Source organism: Lissotriton vulgaris, chromosome 1_1 (genome assembly GCF_964263255.1).
Source record: "Lissotriton vulgaris chromosome 1_1, aLisVul1.2, whole genome shotgun sequence".
NCBI lineage: Eukaryota > Metazoa > Chordata > Amphibia > Caudata > Salamandridae > Lissotriton > Lissotriton vulgaris.
In genome coordinates, this window is record NC_141685.1 from 233,853,736 (window position 1) to 233,877,842 (window position 24,107).

Sequence of the window (24,107 nt, forward strand, 5' to 3'; positions counted from 1 at the left end):
GTAAAAAAAAATAAGAGAAAATGAAAACGGAAGTTGTGAGAACTTCATTTTGAGATTGCATAAGAATTCAAATTCCTCTCACATGCTAAAGAATACCTGAACCCTTTTGATTAAACCACTTTAGTTGTTATAATGAGACCATATTTGAAAGCCATCTGTGATTTTTCTGTTCTTACTCTGCAATGACCTTGGCAATGACAAGTTAAAAATAAAATGTATGCAAATTTTATAATGGAGAATGCGGGCATCGATCCCGCTATCTCTCGCATGCTAAGCGAGCGCTCTACCATTTGAGCTAATTCCCCTGTGTGTTCAATCTGCATAACATGAAAAAAGTAACCTCACTGCCTTCCACACTTTATTTGAAGTCCAATTGCCCATAACAGTGTTCAGTTCACTCCTAACTTATGCCTTACCTCCACTTATGGGATGTTTTACAGTTCAGGTTGGCCTGTTTACTACTCGAATATGAGTGATATTGTGGTGTGTTCATCTAGACTCATACCTACCAAATCTTGAAGTTACATTTCCCACCAATGAGAAACCAAGGGAGATACCATTTTTGATAGTTATTGCATGTCTAATGCAAGAATAATCACCAGATTATGAGAGTCCAGCAAAAATTACTCATTTTCGCCCAACGTGGGGCTCGAACCTACAACCCTGAGATTAAGAGTCTCATGCTCTACCGACTGAGCTAGCCGGGCTCCCACTTCAAGATGGTATGCAGACTAATAATTTTTTATGAAGGAAATCCATTCCTGGACAATTTTTGGGAGTTATTGCAGGTCTAATGCAAGATTAATCTCCATATTATGAGAGTCAATGCAATATTCAGGCAAAAATTACTCGTTTTCGCCCAAAGTGGGGATCGAACCCACAACCCTGAGATTAAGAGTCTCATGCTCTACCGACTGAGCTAGCCGGGCATCGATCCCGCTACCTCTTGCATGCTAAGCGAGCGCTCTACCATTTGAGCTAATTCCCCTGTGTGTTTAATCTGCATAACATGAAAAAAGTAACCTCACTGCCTTCCACACTTTATTTGAAGTCCAATTGCCCATAACAGTGTTCAGTTCACTCCTAACTTATGCCTTACCTCCACTTATGGGATGTTTTACAGTTCAGGTTGGCCTGTTTACTACTCGAATATGAGTGATATTGTGGTGTGTTCATCTAGACTCATACCCTACCTAATCTTGAAGTTAAATTTCCCACCAATGAGAAACCAAGGCAGATACCATTTTTGATAGTTATTGCATGTCTAATGCAAGAATAATCACCAGATTATGAGAGTCCAGCAAAAATTACTAATTTTCACCCAACGTGGGGCTCGAACCCACGACCCTGAGATTAAGAGTCTCATGCTCTACCGACTGAGCTAGCCGGGCTCCCACTTAAAGCTGGTATGCAGACTAATCATTTTTTATGAAGGAAATCCATTCCTGGACAATTTTTGGGAGTTATTGCAGGTCTAATGCAAGATTAATCTCCATATTATGAGAGTCAATGCAATATTCAGGCAAAAATTACTCGTTTTCGCCCAACGTGGGGCTCGAACCCACGACCCTGAGATTAAGAGTCTCATGCTCTACCGACTGAGCTAGCCGGGCTCCCTCCTTAAGACAGTATGCAGACCAATCCCTTTTTGTGAAGAAAATCAAATCCTGGATATTCCTCTACTCTTGTTTTGCAAGGAAAGCCTGATTTATACATCCTTCAGAGGACAGAGTGTCAAACAAAATAAGAGAAAATGAAAATGGAAGTTGTGAAAACTTTATTTCGAGATTGCATAAGAATTCAAATTCCTCTCACATGCTAAAGAATACCTGAACCCTTTTGATTATACCACTTTAGTTGTTATAATGAGACCATATTTGAAAGCCATCTGTGATTTTTCTCTTCTTACTCTGCAATGACCTTGGCAATGACAAGTTAAAAATAAAATGTATGCAAATTTCATAATGGAGAATGCGGGCATCGAGCCCGCTACCTCTCGCATGCTAAGCGAGCGCTTTACTATTTGAGCTAATTCCCCTGTGTGTTTAATCTGCATAACATGAAAAAAGTAACCTTACTGCGTTCCACACTTTATTTGAAGTCCAATTGCCCATAACAGTGTTCAGTTCACTCCTAACTTATGCCTTACCTCCACTTATGGGATGTTTTACAGTTCAGGTTGGCCTGTTTACTACTCGAATATGAGTGATATTGCGCTGTGTTCATCTAGACTCATACCCTAGCTAATCTTGAAGTTAAATTTCCCACCAATGAGAAACCAAGGGAGATACCATTTCTGATAGTTATTGCATGTCTAATGCAAGAATATTCACCAGATTATGAGAGTCAATGCAATAATCCAGCAAAAATTGCTCATTTTCGCCCAACGTGGGGCTCGAACCCACGACCCTGAGATTAAGAGTCTCATGCTCTACCGACTGAGCTAGCCGGGCTCCCACTTCAAGATGGTATGCAGACTAATCATTTTTTATGAAGGAAATCCATTCCTGGACAATTTTTGGGAGTTATTGCAGGTCTAATGCAAGATTAATCTCCATATTATGAGAGTCAATGCAATATTCAGGAAAAAATTACTCATTTTCACCCAACGTGGGGCTCGAACCCACGACCCTGAGATTAAGAGTCTCATGCTCTACCGACTGAGCTAGCCGGGCTCCCTCCTTAAGACAGTATGCAGACCAATCCCTTTTTGTGAAGAAAATCAAATCCTGGATATTCCTCTACTCTTGTTTTGCAAGGAAAGCCTGATTTATACATCCTTCAGAGGACAGAGTGTCAAACAAAATAAGAGAAAATGAAAATGGAAGTTGTGAAAACTTCATTTCGAGATTGCATAAGAATTCAAATTCCTCTCACATGCTAAAGAATACCTGAACCCTTTTGATTAAACCACTTTAGTTGTTATAATGAGACCATATTTGAAAGCCATCTGTGATTTTTCTCTTCTTACTCTGCAATGACCTTGGCAATGACAAGTTAAAAATAAAATGTATGCAAATTTCATAATGGAGAATGCGGGCATCGAGCCCGCTACCTCTCGCATGCTAAGCGAGCGCTTTACTATTTGAGCTAATTCCCCTGTGTGTTTAATCTGCATAACATGAAAAAAGTAACCATACTGCGTTCCACACTTTATTTGAAGTCCAATTGCCCATAACAGTGTTCAGTTCACTCCTAACTTATGCCTTACCTCCACTTATGGGATGTTTTACAGTTCAGGTTGGCCTGTTTACTACTCGAATATGAGTGATATTGCGCTGTGTTCATCTAGACTCATACCCTAGCTAATCTTGAAGTTAAATTTCCCACCAATGAGAAACCAAGGGAGATACCATTTCTGATAGTTATTGCATGTCTAATGCAAGAATAATCACCAGATTATGAGAGTCCAGCAAAAATTACTCATTTTCGCCCAACGTGGGGCTCGAACCTACAACCCTGAGATTAAGAGTCTCATGCTCTACCGACTGAGCTAGCCGGGCTCCCACTTCAAGATGGTATGCAGACTAATAATTTTTTATGAAGGAAATCCATTCCTGGACAATTTTTGGGAGTTATTTCAGGTCTAATGCAAGATTAATCTCCATATTATGAGAGTCAATGCAATATTCAGGCAAAAATTACTCGTTTTCACCCAAAGTGGGGATCGAACCCACAACCCTGAGATTAAGAGTCTCATGCTCTACCAACTGAGCTAGCCGGGCATCGATCCCGCTACCTCTTGCATGCTAAGCGAGCGCTCTACCATTTGAGCTAATTCCCCTGTGTGTTTAATCTGCATAACATGAAAAAAGTAACCTCACTGCCTTCCACACTTTATTTGAAGTCCAATTGCCCATAACAGTGTTCAGTTCACTCCTAACTTATGCCTTACCTCCACTTATGGGATGTTTTACAGTTCAGGTTGGCCTGTTTACTACTCGAATATGAGTGATGTTGTGGTGTGTTCATCTAGACTCATACCCTACCTAATCTTGAAGTTAAATTTCCCACCAATGAGAAACCAAGGCAGATACCATTTTTGATAGTTATTGCATGTCTAATGCAAGAATAATCACCAGATTATGAGAGTCCAGCAAAAATTACTCATTTTCACCCAATGTGGGGCTCGAACCCACGACCCTGAGATTAAGAGTCTCATGCTCTACCGACTGAGCTAGCCAGGCTCCCACTTCAAGCTGGTATGCAGACTAATCATTTTTTATGAAGGAAATCCATTCCTGGACAATTTTTGGGAGTTATTGCAGGTCTAATGCAAGATTAATCTCCATATTATGAGAGTCAATGCAATATCCAGGCAAAAATTACTCGTTTTCGCCCAACGTGGGGCTCGAACCCACGACCCTGAGATTAAGAGTCTCAGGCTCTACCGACTGAGCTAGCCGGGTTCCCTCCTTAAAACAGTATGCAGACCAATCCCTTTTTGTGAAGAAAATCAAATCCTGGATATTCCTCTACTCTTGTTTTGCAAGGAAAGCCAGATTTATACATCCTTCAGAGGACAGAGTGTCAAAAAAAATAAGAGAAAATGAAAATGGAAGTTGTGAGAACTTCATTTTGAGATTGCATAAGAATTCAAATTCCTCTCACATGCTAAAGAATACCGGAACCCTTTTGATTAAACCACTTTAGTTGTTATAATGAGACCATATTTGAAAGCCATCTGTGATTTTTCTGTTCTTACTCTGCAATGACCTTGGCAATGACAAGTTAAAAATAAAATGTATGCAAATTTTATAATGGAGAATGGGCATCGATCCCGCTACCTCTCACATGCTAAGCGAGCGCTCTACCATTTGAGCTAATTCCCCTGTGTGTTTAATCTGCATAACATGAAAAAGTAACCTCACTGCCTTCCACACTTTATTTGAAGTCCAATTGCCCATAACAGTGTTCAGTTCACTCCTAACTTATGCCTTACCTCCACTTATGGGATGTTTTACAGTTCAGGTTGGCCTGTTTACTACTCGAATATGAGTGATATTGTGGTGTGTTCATCTAGACTCATACCCTACCTAATCTTGAAGTTAAATTTCCCACCAATGAGAAACCAAGGGAGATACCATTTTTGATAGTTATTGCATGTCTAATGCAAGAATAATCACCAGATTATGAGAGTCCAGCAAAAATTACTCGTTTTCGCCCAACGTGGGGCTCGAACTCACGACCCTGAGATTAAGAGTCTCATGCTCTACCGACTGAGCTAGCCTGGCTCCCTCCTTAAGACAGTATGCAGACCAATCCCTTTTTGTGAAGAAAATCAAATCCTGGATATTCCTCTACTCTTGTTTTGCAAGGAAAGCCAGATTTATACATCCTTCAGAGGACAGAGTGTCAAAAAAAATTAAGAGAAAATGAAAACGGAAGTTGTGAGAACTTCATTTTGAGATTGCATATGAATTCAAATTCCTCTCACATGCTAAAGAATACCTGAACCCTTTTGATTAAACCACTTTAGTTGTTATAATGAGACCATATTTGAAAGCCATCTGTGATTTTTCTGTTCTTACTCTGCAATGACCTTGGCAATGACAAGTTAAAAATAAAATGTATGCAAATTTTATAATGGAGAATGCGGGCATCGATCCTGCTACCTCTCGCATGCTAAGCGAGCGCTCTACCATTTGAGCTAATTCCCCTGTGTGTTTAATCTGCATAACATGAAAAAAGTAACCTCACTGCCTTCCACACTTTATTTGAAGTCCAATTGCCCATAACAGTGTTCAGTTCACTCCTAACTTATGCCTTACCTCCACTTATGGGATGTTTTACAGTTCAGGTTGGCCTGTTTACTACTCGAATATGAGTGATATTGTGGTGTGTTCATCTAGACTCATACCTTCCAAATCTTGAAGTTACATTTCCCACCAATGAGAAACCAAGGGAGATACAATTTTTGATAGTTATTGCATGTCTAATGCAAGAATAATCAAAAGATTATGAGAGTCCAGCAAAAATTACTCATTTTCACCCAACGTGGGGCTCGAACCCACGACCCTGAGATTAAGAGTCTCATGCTCTACCGACTGAGCTAGCCGGGATCCCACTTCAAGATGGTATGCAGACTAATCATTTTTTATGAAGGAAATCCATTCCTGGACAATTTTTGGGAGTTATTGCAGGTCTAATGCAAGATTAATCTCCATATTATGAGAGTCAATGCAATATTCAGGCAAAAATTACTTGTTTTCGCACAACGTGGGGCTCGAACCCACGACCCTGAGATTAAGAGTCTCATGCTCTACCGACTGAGTTAGCCGGGCTCCCTCCTTAAGACAGTATGCAGACCAATCCCTTTTTGTGAAAAAAATCAAATCCTGGATATTCCTCTACTCTTGTTTTGCAAGGAAAGCCAGATTTATACATCCTTCAGAGGACAGAGTGTAAAAAAAAATAAGAGAAAATGAAAACGGAAGTTGTGAGAACTTCATTTTGAGATTGCATAAGAATTCAAATTCCTCTCACATGCTAAAGAATACCTGAACCCTTTTGATTAAACCACTTTAGTTGTTATAATGAGACCATATTTGAAAGCCATCTGTGATTTTTCTGTTCTTACTCTGCAATGACCTTGGCAATGACAAGTTAAAAATAAAATGTATGCAAATTTTATAATGGAGAATGCGGGCATCGATCCCGCTATCTCTCGCATGCTAAGCGAGCGCTCTACCATTTGAGCTAATTCCCCTGTGTGTTTAATCTGCATAACATGAAAAAAGTAACCTCACTGCCTTCCACACTTTATTTGAAGTCCAATTGCCCATAACAGTGTTCAGTTCACTCCTAACTTATGCCTTACCTCCACTTATGGGATGTTTTACAGTTCAGGTTGGCCTGTTTACTACTCGAATATGAGTGATATTGTGGTGTGTTCATCTAGACTCATACCTACCAAATCTTGAAGTTACATTTCCCACCAATGAGAACCCAAGGGAGATACCATTTTTGATAGTTATTGCATGTCTAATGCAAGAATAATCACCAGATTATGAGAGTCCAGCAAAAATTACTCGTTTTCGCCCAACGTGGGGCTCGAACCTACAACTCTGAGATTAAGAGTCTCATGCTCTACCGACTGAGCTAGCCGGGCTCCCACTTCAAGATGGTATGCAGACTAATAATTTTTTATGAAGGAAATCCATTCCTGGACAATTTTTGGGAGTTATTGCAGGTCTAATGCAAGATTAATCTCCATATTATGAGAGTCAATGCAATATTCAGGCAAAAATTACTCGTTTTCGCCCAAAGTGGGGATCGAACCCACAACCCTGAGATTAAGAGTCTCATGCTCTACCGACTGAGCTAGCCGGGCATCGATCCCGCTACCTCTTGCATGCTAAGCGAGCGCTCTACCATTTGAGCTAATTCCCCTGTGTGTTTAATCTGCATAACATGAAAAAAGTAACCTCACTGCCTTCCACACTTTATTTGAAGTCCAATTGCCCATAACAGTGTTCAGTTCACTCCTAACTTATGCCTTACCTCCACTTATGGGATGTTTTACAGTTCAGGTTGGCCTGTTTACTACTCGAATATGAGTGATATTGTGGTGTGTTCATCTAGACTCATACCCTACCTAATCTTGAAGTTAAATTTCCCACCAATGAGAAACCAAGGCAGATACCATTTTTGATAGTTATTGCATGTCTAATGCAAGAATAATCACCAGATTATGAGAGTCCAGCAAAAATTACTCATTTTCACCCAACGTGGGGCTCGAACCCACGACCCTGAGATTAAGAGTCTCATGCTCTACCGACTGAGCTAGCCGGGCTCCCACTTCAAGCTGGTATGCAGACTAATCATTTTTTATGAAGGAAATCCATTCCTGGACAATTTTTGGGAGTTATTGCAGGTCTAATGCAAGATTAATCTCCATATTATGAGAGTCAATGCAATATTCAGGCAAAAATTACTCGTTTTCGCCCAACGTGGGGCTCGAACCCACGACCCTGAGATTAAGAGTCTCATGCTCTACCGACTGAGCTAGCCGGGCTCCCTCCTTAAGACAGTATGCAGACCAATCCCTTTTTGTGAAAAAAATCAAATCCTGGATATTCCTCTACTCTTGTTTTGCAAGGAAAGCCAGATTTATACATCCTTCAGAGGACAGAGTGCCAAAAAAAATAAGAGAAAATGAAAACGGAAGTTGTGAGAACTTCATTTTGAGATTGCATAAGAATTCAAATTCCTCTCACATGCTAAAGAATACCTGAACCCTTTTGATTAAACCACTTTAGTTGTTATATTGAGACCATATTTGAAAGCCATCTGTGATTTTTCTGTTCTTACTCTGCAATGACCATGGGCAATGGCAAGTTAAAAATAAAATGTATGCACATTTTATAATGGAGAATGCAGGCATCGATCCCGCTACCTTTCGCATGCTAAGCGAGCACTCTACCATTTGAGCTAATTCCCCTGTGTGTTTAATCTGCATAACATGAAAAAAGTAACCTCACTGCCTTCCACACTTTATTTGCAGTCCAATTGCCCATAACAGTGTTCAGTTCACTCCTAACTTATGCCTTACCTCCACTTATGGGATGTTTTACAGTTCAGGTTGGCCTGTTTACTACTCGAATATGAGTGATATTGTGGTGTGTTCATCTAGACTCATACCCTACCTAATCTTGAAGTTAAATTTCCCACCAATGAGAAACCAAGGGAGATACCATTTTTGATAGTTATTGCATGTCTAATGCAAGAATAATCACCAGATTATGAGAGTCCAGCAAAAATTACTCATTTTCGCCCAACGTGGGGCTCGAACCCACGACCCTGAGATTCAGAGTCTCATGCTCTACCGACTGAGCTAGCCGGGCTCCCACTTCAAGATGGTATGCAGACTAATCATTTTTTATGAAGGAAATCCATTCCTGGACAATTTTTGGGAGTTATTGCAGGTCTAATTCAAGATTAATCTCCATATTATGAGAGTCAATGCAATATTCAGGCAAAAATTACTTGTTTTCGCCCAACGTGGGGCTCGAACCCACGACCCTGAGATTAAGAGTCTCATGCTCTACCGACTGAGCTAGCCGGGCTCCCTCCTTAAGACAGTATGCAGACCAATCCCTTTTTGTGAAAAAAATCAAATCCTGGATATTCCTCTACTCTTGTTTTGCAAGGAAAGCCAGATTTATACATCCTTCAGAGGACAGAGTGCCAAAAAAAATAAGAGAAAATGAAAACGGAAGTTGTGAGAACTTCATTTTGAGATTGCATAAGAATTCAAATTCCTCTCACATGCTAAAGAATACCTGAACCCTTTTGATTAAACCACTTTAGTTGTTATATTGAGACCATATTTGAAAGCCATCTGTGATTTTTCTGTTCTTACTCTGCAATGACCATGGGCAATGACAAGTTAAAAATAAAATGTATGCAAATTTTATAATGGAGAATGCGGGCATCGATCCCGCTACCTTTCGCATGCTAAGCGAGCACTCTACCATTTGAGCTAATTCCCCTGTGTGTTTAATCTGCATAACATGAAAAAAGTTACCTCACTGCCTTCCACACTTTATTTGCAGTCCAATTGCCCATAACAGTGTTCAGTTCACTCCTAACTTATGCCTTACCTCCACTTATGGGATGTTTTACAGTTCAGGTTGGCCTGTTTACTACTCGAATATGAGTGATATTGTGGTGTGTTCATCTAGACTCATACCCTACCTAATCTTGAAGTTAAATTTCCCACCAATGAGAAACCAAGGGAGATACCATTTTTGATAGTTATTGCATGTCTAATGCAAGAATAATCACCAGATTATGAGAGTCCAGCAAAAATTACTCATTTTCGCCCAAAGTGGGGCTCGAACCCACGACCCTGAGATTCAGAGTCTCATGCTCTACCGACTGAGCTAGCCGGGCTCCCTCTTCAAGATGGTATGCAGACTAATCATTTTTTATGAAGGAAATCCATTCCTGGACAATTTTTGGGAGTTATTGCAGGTCTAATGCAAGATTAATCTCCATATTATGAGAGTCAATGCAATATTCAGGCAAAAATTACTTGTTTTCGCCCAACGTGGGGCTCGAACCCACGACCCTGAGATTTAGAGTCTCATGCTCTACCGACTGAGTTAGCCGGGCTCCCTACTTAAGACAGTATGCAGACCAATCCCTTTTTGTGAAAAAAATCAAATCCTGGATATTCCTCTACTCTTGTTTTGCAAGGAAAGCCAGATTTATACATCCTTCAGAGGACAGGGTGTCAAAAAAAATAAGAGAAAATGAAAACGGAAGTTGTGAGAACTTCATTTTGAGATTGCATAAGAATTCAAATTCCTCCCACATGCTAAAGAATACCTGAACCCTTTTGATTAAACCACTTTAGTTGTTATAATGAGACCATATTTGAAAGCCATCTGTGATTTTTCTGTTCTTACTCTGCAATGACCTTGGCAATGACAAGTTAAAAATAAAATGTATGCAAATTTTATAATGGAGAATGCAGGCATCGATCCCGCTATCTCTCGCATGCTAAGCGAGCGCTCTACCATTTGAGCTAATTCCCCTGTGTGTTTAATCTGCATAACATGAAAAAAGTAACCTCGCTGCCTTCCACACTTTATTTGAAGTCCAATTGCCCATAACAGTGTTCAGTTCACTCCTAACTTATGCCTTACCTCCACTTATGGGATGTTTTACAGTTCAGGTTGGCCTGTTTACTACTCGAATATGAGTGATATTGTGGTGTGTTCATCTAGACTCATACCTACCTAATCTTGAAGTTAAATTTCCCACCAATGAGAAACCAAGGGAGATACCATTTTTGATAGTTATTGCATGTCTAATGCAAGAATAATCACCAGATTATGAGAGTCCAGCAAAAATTACTCATTTTCGCCCAACGTGGGGCTCGAACCTACAACCCTGAGATTAAGAGTCTCATGCTCTACCGACTGAGCTAGCCGGGCTCCCACTTCAAGATGGTATGCAGACTAATAATTTTTTATGAAGGAAATCCATTCCTGGACAATTTTTGGGAGTTATTGCAGGTCTAATGCAAGATTAATCTCCATATTATGAGAGTCAATGCAATATTCAGGCAAAAATTACTCGTTTTCGCCCAAAGTGGGGATCGAACCCACAACCCTGAGATTAAGAGTCTCATGCTTTACCGACTGAGCTAGCCGGGCATTGATCCCGCTACCTCTTGCATGCTAAGCGAGCGCTCTACCATTTGAGCTAATTCCCCTGTGTGTTTAATCTGCATAACATGAAAAAAGTAACCTCACTGCCTTCCAAAGTTTATTTGAAGTCCAATTGCCCATAACAGTGTTCAGTTCACTCCTAACTTATGCCTTACCTCCACTTATGGGATGTTTTACAGTTCAGGTTGGCCTGTTTATTACTCGAATATGAGTGATATTGTGGTGTGTTCATCTAGACTCATACCCTACCTAATCTTGAAGTTAAATTTCCCACCAATGAGAAACCAAGGCAGATACCATTTTTGATAGTTATTGCATGTCTAATGCAAGAATAATCACCAGATTATGAGAGTCCAGCAAAAATTACTCATTTTCACCCAACGTGGGGCTCGAACCCACGACCCTGAGAATAAGAGTCTCATGCTCTACCGACTGAGCTAGCCGGGATCCCACTTCAAGATGGTATGCAGACTAATCATTTTTTATGAAGGAAATCCATTCCTGGACAATTTTTTGGAGTTATTGCAGGTCTAATGCAAGATTAATCTCCATATTATGAGAGTCAATGCAATATTCAGGCAAAAATTACTTGTTTTCGCACAACGTGGGGCTCGAACCCACGACCCGGAGATTAAAAGTCTCATGCTCTACCGACTGAGTTAGCCGGGCTCCCTCCTTAAGACAGTATGCAGACCAATCCCTTTTTGTGAAAAAAATCAAATCCTGGATATTCCTCTACTCTTGTTTTGCAAGGAAAGCCAGATTTATACATCCTTCAGAGGACAGAGTGTAAAAAAAAATAAGAGAAAATGAAAACGGAAGTTGTGAGAACTTCATTTTGAGATTGCATAAGAATTCAAATTCCTCTCACATGCTAAAGAATACCTGAACCCTTTTGATTAAACCACTTTAGTTGTTATAATGAGACCATATTTGAAAGCCATCTGTGATTTTTCTGTTCTTACTCTGCAATGACCTTGGCAATGACAAGTTAAAAATAAAATGTATGCAAATTTTATAAAGGAGAATGCGGGCATCGATCCCGCTATCTCTCGCATACTAAGCGAGCGCTCTACCATTTGAGCTAATTCCCCTGTGTGTTCAATCTGCATAACATGAAAAAAGTAACCTCACTGCCTTCCACACTTTATTTGAAGTCCAATTGCCCATAACAGTGTTCAGTTCACTCCTAACTTATGCCTTACCTCCACTTATGGGATGTTTTACAGTTCAGGTTGGCCTGTTTACTACTCGAATATGAGTGATATTGTGGTGTGTTCATCTAGACTCATACCTACCAAATCTTGAAGTTACATTTCCCACCAATGAGAAACCAAGGGAGATACCATTTTTGATAGTTATTGCATGTCTAATGCAAGAATAATCACCAGATTATGAGAGTCCAGCAAAAATTACTCATTTTCGCCCAACGTGGGGCTCGAACCTACAACCCTGAGATTAAGAGTCTCATGCTCTACCGACTGAGCTAGCCGGGCTCCCACTTCAAGATGGTATGCAGACTAATAATTTTTTATGAAGGAAATCCATTCCTGGACAATTTTTGGGAGTTATTGCAGGTCTAATGCAAGATTAATCTCCATATTATGAGAGTCAATGCAATATTCAGGCAAAAATTACTCGTTTTCGCCCAAAGTGGGGATCGAACCCACAACCCTGAGATTAAGAGTCTCATGCTCTACCGACTGAGCTAGCCGGGCATCGATCCCGCTACCTCTTGCATGCTAAGCGAGCGCTCTACCATTTGAGCTAATTCCCCTGTGTGTTTAATCTGCATAACATGAAAAAAGTAACCTCACTGCCTTCCACACTTTATTTGAAGTCCAATTGCCCATAACAGTGTTCAGTTCACTCCTAACTTATGCCTTACCTCCACTTATGGGATGTTTTACAGTTCAGGTTGGCCTGTTTACTACTCGAATATGAGTGATATTGTGGTGTGTTCATCTAGACTCATACCCTACCTAATCTTGAAGTTAAATTTCCCACCAATGAGAAACCAAGGCAGATACCATTTTTGATAGTTATTGCATGTCTAATGCAAGAATAATCACCAGATTATGAGAGTCCAGCAAAAATTACTCATTTTCACCCAACGTGGGGCTCGAACCCACGACCCTGAGATTAAGAGTCTCATGCTCTACCGACTGAGCTAGCCGGGCTCCCACTTAAAGCTGGTATGCAGACTAATCATTTTTTATGAAGGAAATCCATTCCTGGACAATTTTTGGGAGTTATTGCAGGTCTAATGCAAGATTAATCTCCATATTATGAGAGTCAATGCAATATTCAGGCAAAAATTACTCGTTTTCGCCCAACGTGGGGCTCGAACCCACGACCCTGAGATTAAGAGTCTCATGCTCTACCGACTGAGCTAGCCGGGCTCCCTCCTTAAGACAGTATGCAGACCAATCCCTTTTTGTGAAAAAAATCAAATCCTGGATATTCCTCTACTCTTGTTTTGCAAGGAAAGCCAGATTTATACATCCTTCAGAGGACAGAGTGCCAAAAAAAATAAGAGAAAATGAAAACGGAAGTTGTGAGAACTTCATTTTGAGATTGCATAAGAATTCAAATTCCTCTCACATGCTAAAGAATACCTGAACCCTTTTGATTAAACCACTTTAGTTGTTATATTGAGACCATATTTGAAAGCCATCTGTGATTTTTCTGTTCTTACTCTGCAATGACCATGGGCAATGACAAGTTAAAAATAAAATGTATGCACATTTTATAATGGAGAATGCGGGCATCGATCCCGCTACCTTTCGCATGCTAAGCGAGCACTCTACCATTTGAGCTAATTCCCCTGTGTGTTTAATCTGCATAACATGAAAAAAGTAACCTCACTGCCTTCCACACTTTATTTGCAGTCCAATTGCCCATAACAGTGTTCAGTTCACTCCTAACTTATGCCTTACCTCCACTTATGGGATGTTTTACAGTTCAGGTTGGCCTGTTTACTACTCGAATATGAGTGATATTGTGGTGTGTTCATCTAGACTCATACCCTACCTAATCTTGAAGTTAAATTTCCCACCAATGAGAAACCAAGGGAGATACCATTTTTGATAGTTATTGCATGTCTAATGCAAGAATAATCACCAGATTATGAGAGTCCAGCAAAAATTACTCATTTTCGCCCAACGTGGGGCTCGAACCCACGACCCTGAGATTCAGAGTCTCATGCTCTACCGACTGAGCTAGCCGGGCTCCCACTTCAAGATGGTATGCAGACTAATCATTTTTTATGAAGGAAATCCATTCCTGGACAATTTTTGGGAGTTATTGCAGGTCTAATTCAAGATTAATCTCCATATTATGAGAGTCAATGCAATATTCAGGCAAAAATTACTTGTTTTCGCCCAACGTGGGGCTCGAACCCACGACCCTGAGATTAAGAGTCTCATGCTCTACCGACTGAGCTAGCCGGGCTCCCTCCTTAAGACAGTATGCAGACCAATCCCTTTTTGTGAAAAAAATCAAATCCTGGATATTCCTCTACTCTTGTTTTGCAAGGAAAGCCAGATTTATACATCCTTCAGAGGACAGAGTGCCAAAAAAAATAAGAGAAAATGAAAACGGAAGTTGTGAGAACTTCATTTTGAGATTGCATAAGAATTCAAATTCCTCTCACATGCTAAAGAATACCTGAACCCTTTTGATTAAACCACTTTAGTTGTTATATTGAGACCATATTTGAAAGCCATCTGTGATTTTTCTGTTCTTACTCTGCAATGACCATGGGCAATGACAAGTTAAAAATAAAATGTATGCAAATTTTATAATGGAGAATGCGGGCATCGATCCCGCTACCTTTCGCATGCTAAGCGAGCACTCTACCATTTGAGCTAATTCCCCTGTGTGTTTAATCTGCATAACATGAAAAAAGTTACCTCACTGCCTTCCACACTTTATTTGCAGTCCAATTGCCCATAACAGTGTTCAGTTCACTCCTAACTTATGCCTTACCTCCACTTATGGGATGTTTTACAGTTCAGGTTGGCCTGTTTACTACTCGAATATGAGTGATATTGTGGTGTGTTCATCTAGACTCATACCCTACCTAATCTTGAAGTTAAATTTCCCACCAATGAGAAACCAAGGGAGATACCATTTTTGATAGTTATTGCATGTCTAATGCAAGAATAATCACCAGATTATGAGAGTCCAGCAAAAATTACTCATTTTCGCCCAAAGTGGGGCTCGAACCCACGACCCTGAGATTCAGAGTCTCATGCTCTACCGACTGAGCTAGCCGGGCTCCCTCTTCAAGATGGTATGCAGACTAATCATTTTTTATGAAGGAAATCCATTCCTGGACAATTTTTGGGAGTTATTGCAGGTCTAATGCAAGATTAATCTCCATATTATGAGAGTCAATGCAATATTCAGGCAAAAATTACTTGTTTTCGCCCAACGTGGGGCTCGAACCCACGACCCTGAGATTTAGAGTCTCATGCTCTACCGACTGAGTTAGCCGGGCTCCCTACTTAAGACAGTATGCAGACCAATCCCTTTTTGTGAAAAAAATCAAATCCTGGATATTCCTCTACTCTTGTTTTGCAAGGAAAGCCAGATTTATACATCCTTCAGAGGACAGGGTGTCAAAAAAAATAAGAGAAAATGAAAACGGAAGTTGTGAGAACTTCATTTTGAGATTGCATAAGAATTCAAATTCCTCCCACATGCTAAAGAATACCTGAACCCTTTTGATTAAACCACTCTAGTTGTTATAATGAGACCATATTTGAAAGCCATCTGTGATTTTTCTGTTCTTACTCTGCAATGACCTTGGCAATGACAAGTTAAAAATAAAATGTATGCAAATTTTATAATGGAGAATGCAGGCATCGATCCCGCTATCTCTCGCATGCTAAGCGAGCGCTCTACCATTTGAGCTAATTCCCCTGTGTGTTTAATCTGCATAACATGAAAAAAGTAACCTCGCTGCCTTCCACACTTTATTTGAAGTCCAATTGCCCATAACAGTGTTCAGTTCACTCCTAACTTATGCCTTACCTCCACTTATGGGATGTTTTACAGTTCAGGTTGGCCTGTTTACTACTCGAATATGAGTGATATTGTGGTGTGTTCATCTAGACTCATACCTACCTAATCTTGAAGTTAAATTTCCCACCAATGAGAAACCAAGGGAGATACCATTTTTGATAGTTATTGCATGTCTAATGCAAGAATAATCACCAGATTATGAGAGTCCAGCAAAAATTACTCATTTTCGCCCAACGTGGGGCTCGAACCTACAACCCTGAGATTAAGAGTCTCATGCTCTACCGACTGAGCTAGCCGGGCTCCCACTTCAAGATGGTATGCAGACTAATAATTTTTTATGAAGGAAATCCATTCCTGGACAATTTTTGGGAGTTATTGCAGGTCTAATGCAAGATTAATCTCCATATTATGAGAGTCAATGCAATATTCAGGCAAAAATTACTCGTTTTCGCCCAAAGTGGGGATCGAACCCACAACCCTGAGATTAAGAGTCTCATGCTTTACCGACTGAGCTAGCCGGGCATTGATCCCGCTACCTCTTGCATGCTAAGCGAGCGCTCTACCATTTGAGCTAATTCCCCTGTGTGTTTAATCTGCATAACATGAAAAAAGTAACCTCACTGCCTTCCAAACTTTATTTGAAGTCCAATTGCCCATAACAGTGTTCAGTTCACTCCTAACTTATGCCTTACCTCCACTTATGGGATGTTTTACAGTTCAGGTTGGCCTGTTTACTACTCGAATATGAGTGATATTGTGGTGTGTTCATCTAGACTCATACCCTACCTAATCTTGAAGTTAAATTTCCCACCAATGAGAAACCAAGGCAGATACCATTTTTGATAGTTATTGCATGTCTAATGCAAGAATAATCACCAGATTATGAGAGTCCAGCAAAAATTACTCATTTTCACCCAACGTGGGGCTCGAACCCACGACCCTGAGAATAAGAGTCTCATGCTCTACCGACTGAGCTAGCCGGGATCCCACTTCAAGATGGTATGCAGACTAATCATTTTTTATGAAGGAAATCCATTCCTGGACAATTTTTTGGAGTTATTGCAGGTCTAATGCAAGATTAATCTCCATATTATGAGAGTCAATGCAATATTCAGGCAAAAATTACTTGTTTTCGCACAACGTGGGGCTCGAACCCACGACCCGGAGATTAAAAGTCTCATGCTCTACCGACTGAGTTAGCCGGGCTCCCTCCTTAAGACAGTATGCAGACCAATCCCTTTTTGTGAAAAAAATCAAATCCTGGATATTCCTCTACTCTTGTTTTGCACGGAAAGCCAGATTTATACATCCTTCAGAGGACAGAGTGTAAAAAAAAATAAGAGAAAATGAAAACGGAAGTTGTGAGAACTTCATTTTGAGATTGCATAAGAATTCAAATTCCTCTCACATGCTAAAGAATACCTGAACCCTTTTGATTAAACCACTTTAGTTGTTATAATGAGACCATATTTGAAAGCCATCTGTGATTTTTCTGTTCTTACTCTGCAATGACCTTGGCAATGACAAGTTAAAAATAAAATGTATGCAAATTTTATAATGGAGAATGCGGGCATCGATCCCGCTATCTCTCGCATGCTAAGCGAGCGCTCTACCATTTGAGCTAATTCCCCTGTGTGTTCAATCTGCATAACATGAAAAAAGTAACCTCACTGCCTTCCACACTTTATTTGAAGTCCAATTGCCCATAACAGTGTTCAGTTCACTCCTAACTTATGCCTTACCTCCACTTATGGGATGTTTTACAGTTCAGGTTGGCCTGTTTACTACTCGAATATGAGTGATATTGTGGTGTGTTCATCTAGACTCATACCTACCAAATCTTGAAGTTACATTTCCCACCAATGAGAAACCAAGGGAGATACCATTTTTGATAGTTATTGCATGTCTAATGCAAGAATAATCACCAGATTATGAGAGTCCAGCAAAAATTACTCATTTTCGCCCAACGTGGGGCTCGAACCTACAACCCTGAGATTAAGAGTCTCATGCTCTACCGACTGAGCTAGCCGGGCTCCCACTTCAAGATGGTATGCAGACTAATAATTTTTTATGAAGGAAATCCATTCCTGGACAATTTTTGGGAGTTATTGCAGGTCTAATGCAAGATTAATCTCCATATTTTGAGAGTCAATGCAATATTCAGGCAAAAATTACTCGTTTTCGCCCAAAGTGGGGATCGAACCCACAACCCTGAGATTAAGAGTCTCATGCTCTACCGACTGAGCTAGCCGGGCATCGATCCCGCTACCTCTTGCATGCTAAGCGAGCGCTCTACCATTTGAGCTAATTCCCCTGTGTGTTTAATCTGCATAACATGAAAAAAGTAACCTCACTGCCTTCCACACTTTATTTGAAGTCCAATTGCCCATAACAGTGTTCAGTTCACTCCTAACTTATGCCTTACCTCCACTTATGGGATGTTTTACAGTTCAGGTTGGCCTGTTTACTACTCGAATATGAGTGATATTGTGGTGTGTTCATCTAGACTCATACCCTACCTAATCTTGAAGTTAAATTTCCCACCAATGAGAAACCAAGGCAGATACCATTTTTGATAGTTATTGCATGTCTAATGCAAGAATAATCACCAGATTATGAGAGTCCAGCAAAAATTACTCATTTTCACCCAACGTGGGGCTCGAACCCACGACCCTGAGATTAAGAGTCTCATGCTCTACCGACTGAGCTAGCCGGGCTCCCACTTAAAGCTGGTATGCAGACTAATCATTTTTTATGAAGGAAATCCATTCCTGGACAATTTTTGGGAGTTATTGCAGGTCTAATGCAAGATTAATCTCCATATTATGAGAGTCAATGCAATATTCAGGCAAAAATTACTCGTTTTCGCCCAACGTGGGGCTCGAACCCACGACCCTGAGATTAAGAGTCTCATGCTCTACCGACTGAGCTAGCCGGGCTCCCTCCTTAAGACAGTATGCAGACCAATCCCTTTTTGTGAAAAAAATCAAATCCTGGATATTCCTCTACTCTTGTTTTGCAAGGAAAGCCAGATTTATACATCCTTCAGAGGACAGAGTGCCAAAAAAAATAAGAGAAAATGAAAACGGAAGTTGTGAGAACTTCATTTTGAGATTGCATAAGAATTCAAATTCCTCTCACATGCTAAAGAATACCTGAACCCTTTTGATTAAACCACTTTAGTTGTTATATTGAGACCATATTTGAAAGCCATCTGTGATTTTTCTGTTCTTACTCTGCAATGACCATGGGCAATGACAAGTTAAAAATAAAATGTATGCACATTTTATAATGGAGAATGCGGGCATCGATCCCGCTACCTTTCGCATGCTAAGCGAGCACTCTACCATTTGAGCTAATTCCCCTGTGTGTTTAATCTGCATAACATGAAAAAAGTAACCTCACTGCCTTCCACACTTTATTTGCAGTCCAATTGCCCATAACAGTGTTCAGTTCACTCCTAACTTATGCCTTACCTCCACTTATGGGATGTTTTACAGTTCAGGTTGGCCTGTTTACTACTCGAATATGAGTGATATTGTGGTGTGTTCATCTAGACTCATACCCTACCTAATCTTGAAGTTAAATTTCCCACCAATGAGAAACCAAGGGAGATACCATTTTTGATAGTTATTGCATGTCTAATGCAAGAATAATCACCAGATTATGAGAGTCCAGCAAAAATTACTCATTTTCGCCCAACGTGGGGCTCGAACCCACGACCCTGAGATTCAGAGTCTCATGCTCTACCGACTGAGCTAGCCGGGCTCCCACTTCAAGATGGTATGCAGACTAATCATTTTTTATGAAGGAAATCCATTCCTGGACAATTTTTGGGAGTTATTGCAGGTCTAATTCAAGATTAATCTCCATATTATGAGAGTCAATGCAATATTCAGGCAAAAATTACTTGTTTTCGCCCAACGTGGGGCTCGAACCCACGACCCTGAGATTAAGAGTCTCATGCTCTACCGACTGAGCTAGCCGGGCTCCCTCCTTAAGACAGTATGCAGACCAATCCCTTTTTGTGAAAAAAATCAAATCCTGGATATTCCTCTACTCTTGTTTTGCAAGGAAAGCCAGATTTATACATCCTTCAGAGGACAGAGTGCCAAAAAAAATAAGAGAAAATGAAAACGGAAGTTGTGAGAACTTCATTTTGAGATTGCATAAGAATTCAAATTCCTCTCACATGCTAAAGAATACCTGAACCCTTTTGATTAAACCACTTTAGTTGTTATATTGAGACCATATTTGAAAGCCATCTGTGATTTTTCTGTTCTTACTCTGCAATGACCATGGGCAATGACAAGTTAAAAATAAAATGTATGCAAATTTTATAATGGAGAATGCGGGCATCGATCCCGCTACCTTTCGCATGCTACGCGAGCACTCTACCATTTGAGCTAATTCCCCTGTGTGTTTAATCTGCATAACATGAAAAAAGTAACCTCACTGCCTTCCACACTTTATTTGCAGTCCAATTGCCCATAACAGTGTTCAGTTCACTCCTAACTTATGCCTTACCTCCACTTATGGGATGTTTTACAGTTCAGGTTGGCCTGTTTACTACTCGAATATGAGTGATATTGTGGTGTGTTCATCTAGACTCATACCCTACCTAATCTTGAAGTTAAATTTCCCACCAATGAGAAACCAAGGGAGATACCATTTTTGATAGTTATTGCATGTCTAATGCAAGAATAATCACCAGATTATGAGAGTCCAGCAAAAATTACTCATTTTCGCCCAAAGTGGGGCTCGAACCCACGACCCTGAGATTCAGAGTCTCATGCTCTACCGACTGAGCTAGCCGGGCTCCCTCTTCAAGATGGTATGCAGACTAATCATTTTTTATGAAGGAAATCCATTCCTGGACAATTTTTGGGAGTTATTGCAGGTCTAATGCAAGATTAATCTCCATATTATGAGAGTCAATGCAATATTCAGGCAAAAATTACTTGTTTTCGCCCAACGTGGGGCTCGAACCCACGACCCTGAGATTTAGAGTCTCATGCTCTACCGACTGAGTTAGCCGGGCTCCCTACTTAAGACAGTATGCAGACCAATCCCTTTTTGTGAAAAAAATCAAATCCTGGATATTCCTCTACTCTTGTTTTGCAAGGAAAGCCAGATTTATACATCCTTCAGAGGACAGGGTGTCAAAAAAAATAAGAGAAAATGAAAACGGAAGTTGTGAGAACTTCATTTTGAGATTGCATAAGAATTCAAATTCCTCCCACATGCTAAAGAATACCTGAACCCTTTTGATTAAACCACTTTAGTTGTTATAATGAGACCATATTTGAAAGCCATCTGTGATTTTTCTGTTCTTACTCTGCAATGACCTTGGCAATGACAAGTTAAAAATAAAATGTATGCAAATTTTATAATGGAGAATGCAGGCATCGATCCCGCTATCTCTCGCATGCTAAGCGAGCGCTCTACCATTTGAGCTAATTCCCCTGTGTGTTTAATCTGCATAACATGAAAAAAGTAACCTCGCTGCCTTCCACACTTTATTTGAAGTCCAATTGCCCATAACAGTGTTCAGTTCACTCCTAACTTATGCCTTACCTCCACTTATGGGATGTTTTACAGTTCAGGTTGGCCTGTTTACTACTCGAATATGAGTGATATTGTGGTGTGTTCATCTAGACTCATACCTACCTAATCTTGAAGTTAAATTTCCCACCAATGAGAAACCAAGGGAGATACCATTTTTGATAGTTATTGCATGTCTAATGCAAGAATAATCACCAGATTATGAGAGTCCAGCAAAAATTACTCATTTTCGCCCAACGTGGGGCTCGAACCTACAACCGTGAGATTAAGAGTCTCATGCTCTACCGACTGAGCTAGCCGGGCTCCCACTTCAAGATGGTATGCAGACTAATAATTTTTTATGAAGGAAATCCATTCCTGGACAATTTTTGGGAGTTATTGCAGGTCTAATGCAAGATTAATCTCCATATTATGAGAGTCAATGCAATATTCAGGCAAAAATTACTCGTTTTCGCCCAAAGTGGGGATCGAACCCACAACCCTGAGATTAAGAGTCTCATGCTTTACCAACTGAGCTAGCCGGGCATTGATCCCGCTACCTCTTGCATGCTAAGCGAGCGCTCTACCATTTGAGCTAATTTCAGTGTGTGTTTAATCTGCATAACATGAAAAAAGTAACCTCACTGCCTTCCAAACTTTATTTGAAGTCCAATTGCCCATAACAGTGTTCAGTTCACTCCTAACTTATGCCTTACCTCCACTTATGGGATGTTTTACAGTTCAGGTTGGCCTGTTTACTACTCGAATATGAGTGATATTGTGGTGTGTTCATCTAGACTCATACCCTACCTAATCTTGAAGTTAAATTTCCCACCAATGAGAAACCAAGGCAGATACCATTTTTGATAGTTTTGCATGTCTAATGCAAGAATAATCACCAGATTATGAGAGTCCAGCAAAAATTACTCATTTTCACCCAACGTGGGGCTCGAACCCACGACCCTGAGAATAAGAGTCTCATGCTCTACCGACTGAGCTAGCCGGGATCCCACTTCAAGATGGTATGCAGACTAATCATTTTTTATGAAGGAAATCCATTCCTGGACAATTTTTTGGAGTTATTGCAGGTCTAATGCAAGATTAATCTCCATATTATGAGAGTCAATGCAATATTCAGGCAAAAATTACTTGTTTTCGCACAACGTGGGGCTCGAACCCACGACCCGGAGATTAAGAGTCTCATGCTCTACCGACTGAGTTAGCCGGGCTCCCTCCTTAAGACAGTATGCAGACCAATCCCTTTTTGTGAAAAAAATCAAATCCTGGATATTCCTCTACTCTTGTTTTGCAAGGAAAGCCAGATTTATACATCCTTCAGAGGACAGAGTGTAAAAAAAAATAAGAGAAAATGAAAACGGAAGTTGTGAGAACTTCATTTTGAGATTGCATAAGAATTCAAATTCCTCTCACATGCTAAAGAATACCTGAACCCTTTTGATTAAACCACTTTAGTTGTTATAATGAGACCATATTTGAAAGCCATCTGTGATTTTTCTGTTCTTACTCTGCAATGACCTTGGCAATGACAAGTTAAAAATAAAATGTATGCAAATTTTATAATGGAGAATGCGGGCATCGATCCCGCTATCTCTCGCATGCTAAGCGAGCGCTCTACCATTTGAGCTAATTCCCCTGTGTGTTCAATCTGCATAACATGAAAAAAGTAACCTCACTGCCTTCCACACTTTATTTGAAGTCCAATTGCCCATAACAGTGTTCAGTTCACTCCAAACTTATGCCTTACCTCCACTTATGGGATGTTTTACAGTTCAGGTTGGCCTGTTTACTACTCGAATATGAGTGATATTGTGGTGTGTTCATCTAGACTCATACCTACCAAATCTTGAAGTTACATTTCCCACCAATGAGAAACCAAGGGAGATACCATTTTTGATAGTTATTGCATGTCTAATGCAAGAATAATCACCAGATTATGAGAGTCCAGCAAAAATTACTCATTTTCGCCCAACGTGGGGCTCGAACCTACAACCCTGAGATTAAGAGTCTCATGCTCTACCGACTGAGCTAGCCGGGCTCCCACTTCAAGATGGTATGCAGACTAATAATTTTTTATGAAGGAAATCCATTCCTGGACAATTTTTGGGAGTTATTGCAGGTCTAATGCAAGATTAATCTCCATATTATGAGAGTCAATGCAATATTCAGGCAAAAATTACTCGTTTTCGCCCAAAGTGGGGATCGAACCCACAACCCTGAGATTAAGAGTCTCATGCTCTACCGACTGAGCTAGCCGGGCATCGATCCCGCTACCTCTTGCATGCTAAGCGAGCGCTCTACCATTTGAGCTAATTCCCCTGTGTGTTTAAT

At 40.3% G+C, this 24,107-nt stretch overlaps 14 non-coding genes across 14 annotated transcripts; all 14 read right to left on the minus strand.

The window, feature by feature from the left end:
- Positions 1–1,540: 1,540 nt before the first annotated feature.
- On the minus strand, positions 1,541–1,613 carry TRNAK-CUU (transfer RNA lysine (anticodon CUU)). The gene has a single exon. It is a non-coding gene; the product is annotated as a tRNA-Lys (tRNA).
- Positions 1,614–2,380: 767 nt separating this feature from the next.
- TRNAK-CUU (transfer RNA lysine (anticodon CUU)) lies at positions 2,381–2,453 on the minus strand. The gene has a single exon. It is a non-coding gene; the product is annotated as a tRNA-Lys (tRNA).
- Positions 2,454–7,944: 5,491 nt separating this feature from the next.
- Positions 7,945–8,017, minus strand: TRNAK-CUU (transfer RNA lysine (anticodon CUU)). Its single transcript has one exon. It is a non-coding gene; the product is annotated as a tRNA-Lys (tRNA).
- A 756-nt stretch (positions 8,018–8,773) lies between these two features.
- Positions 8,774–8,846, minus strand: TRNAQ-CUG (transfer RNA glutamine (anticodon CUG)). Its single transcript has one exon. It is a non-coding gene; the product is annotated as a tRNA-Gln (tRNA).
- A 149-nt stretch (positions 8,847–8,995) lies between these two features.
- Positions 8,996–9,068, minus strand: TRNAK-CUU (transfer RNA lysine (anticodon CUU)). The gene has a single exon. It is a non-coding gene; the product is annotated as a tRNA-Lys (tRNA).
- Positions 9,069–9,824: 756 nt separating this feature from the next.
- On the minus strand, positions 9,825–9,897 carry TRNAQ-CUG (transfer RNA glutamine (anticodon CUG)). Its single transcript has one exon. It is a non-coding gene; the product is annotated as a tRNA-Gln (tRNA).
- Positions 9,898–13,512: 3,615 nt separating this feature from the next.
- TRNAK-CUU (transfer RNA lysine (anticodon CUU)) lies at positions 13,513–13,585 on the minus strand. The gene has a single exon. It is a non-coding gene; the product is annotated as a tRNA-Lys (tRNA).
- A 756-nt stretch (positions 13,586–14,341) lies between these two features.
- TRNAQ-CUG (transfer RNA glutamine (anticodon CUG)) lies at positions 14,342–14,414 on the minus strand. Its single transcript has one exon. It is a non-coding gene; the product is annotated as a tRNA-Gln (tRNA).
- A 149-nt stretch (positions 14,415–14,563) lies between these two features.
- TRNAK-CUU (transfer RNA lysine (anticodon CUU)) lies at positions 14,564–14,636 on the minus strand. The gene has a single exon. It is a non-coding gene; the product is annotated as a tRNA-Lys (tRNA).
- Positions 14,637–15,392: 756 nt separating this feature from the next.
- Positions 15,393–15,465, minus strand: TRNAQ-CUG (transfer RNA glutamine (anticodon CUG)). Its single transcript has one exon. It is a non-coding gene; the product is annotated as a tRNA-Gln (tRNA).
- A 3,615-nt stretch (positions 15,466–19,080) lies between these two features.
- TRNAK-CUU (transfer RNA lysine (anticodon CUU)) lies at positions 19,081–19,153 on the minus strand. Its single transcript has one exon. It is a non-coding gene; the product is annotated as a tRNA-Lys (tRNA).
- Positions 19,154–19,909: 756 nt separating this feature from the next.
- On the minus strand, positions 19,910–19,982 carry TRNAQ-CUG (transfer RNA glutamine (anticodon CUG)). The gene has a single exon. It is a non-coding gene; the product is annotated as a tRNA-Gln (tRNA).
- A 149-nt stretch (positions 19,983–20,131) lies between these two features.
- Positions 20,132–20,204, minus strand: TRNAK-CUU (transfer RNA lysine (anticodon CUU)). The gene has a single exon. It is a non-coding gene; the product is annotated as a tRNA-Lys (tRNA).
- Positions 20,205–20,960: 756 nt separating this feature from the next.
- TRNAQ-CUG (transfer RNA glutamine (anticodon CUG)) lies at positions 20,961–21,033 on the minus strand. Its single transcript has one exon. It is a non-coding gene; the product is annotated as a tRNA-Gln (tRNA).
- Between the last annotated feature and the right edge of the window lie 3,074 nt (positions 21,034–24,107).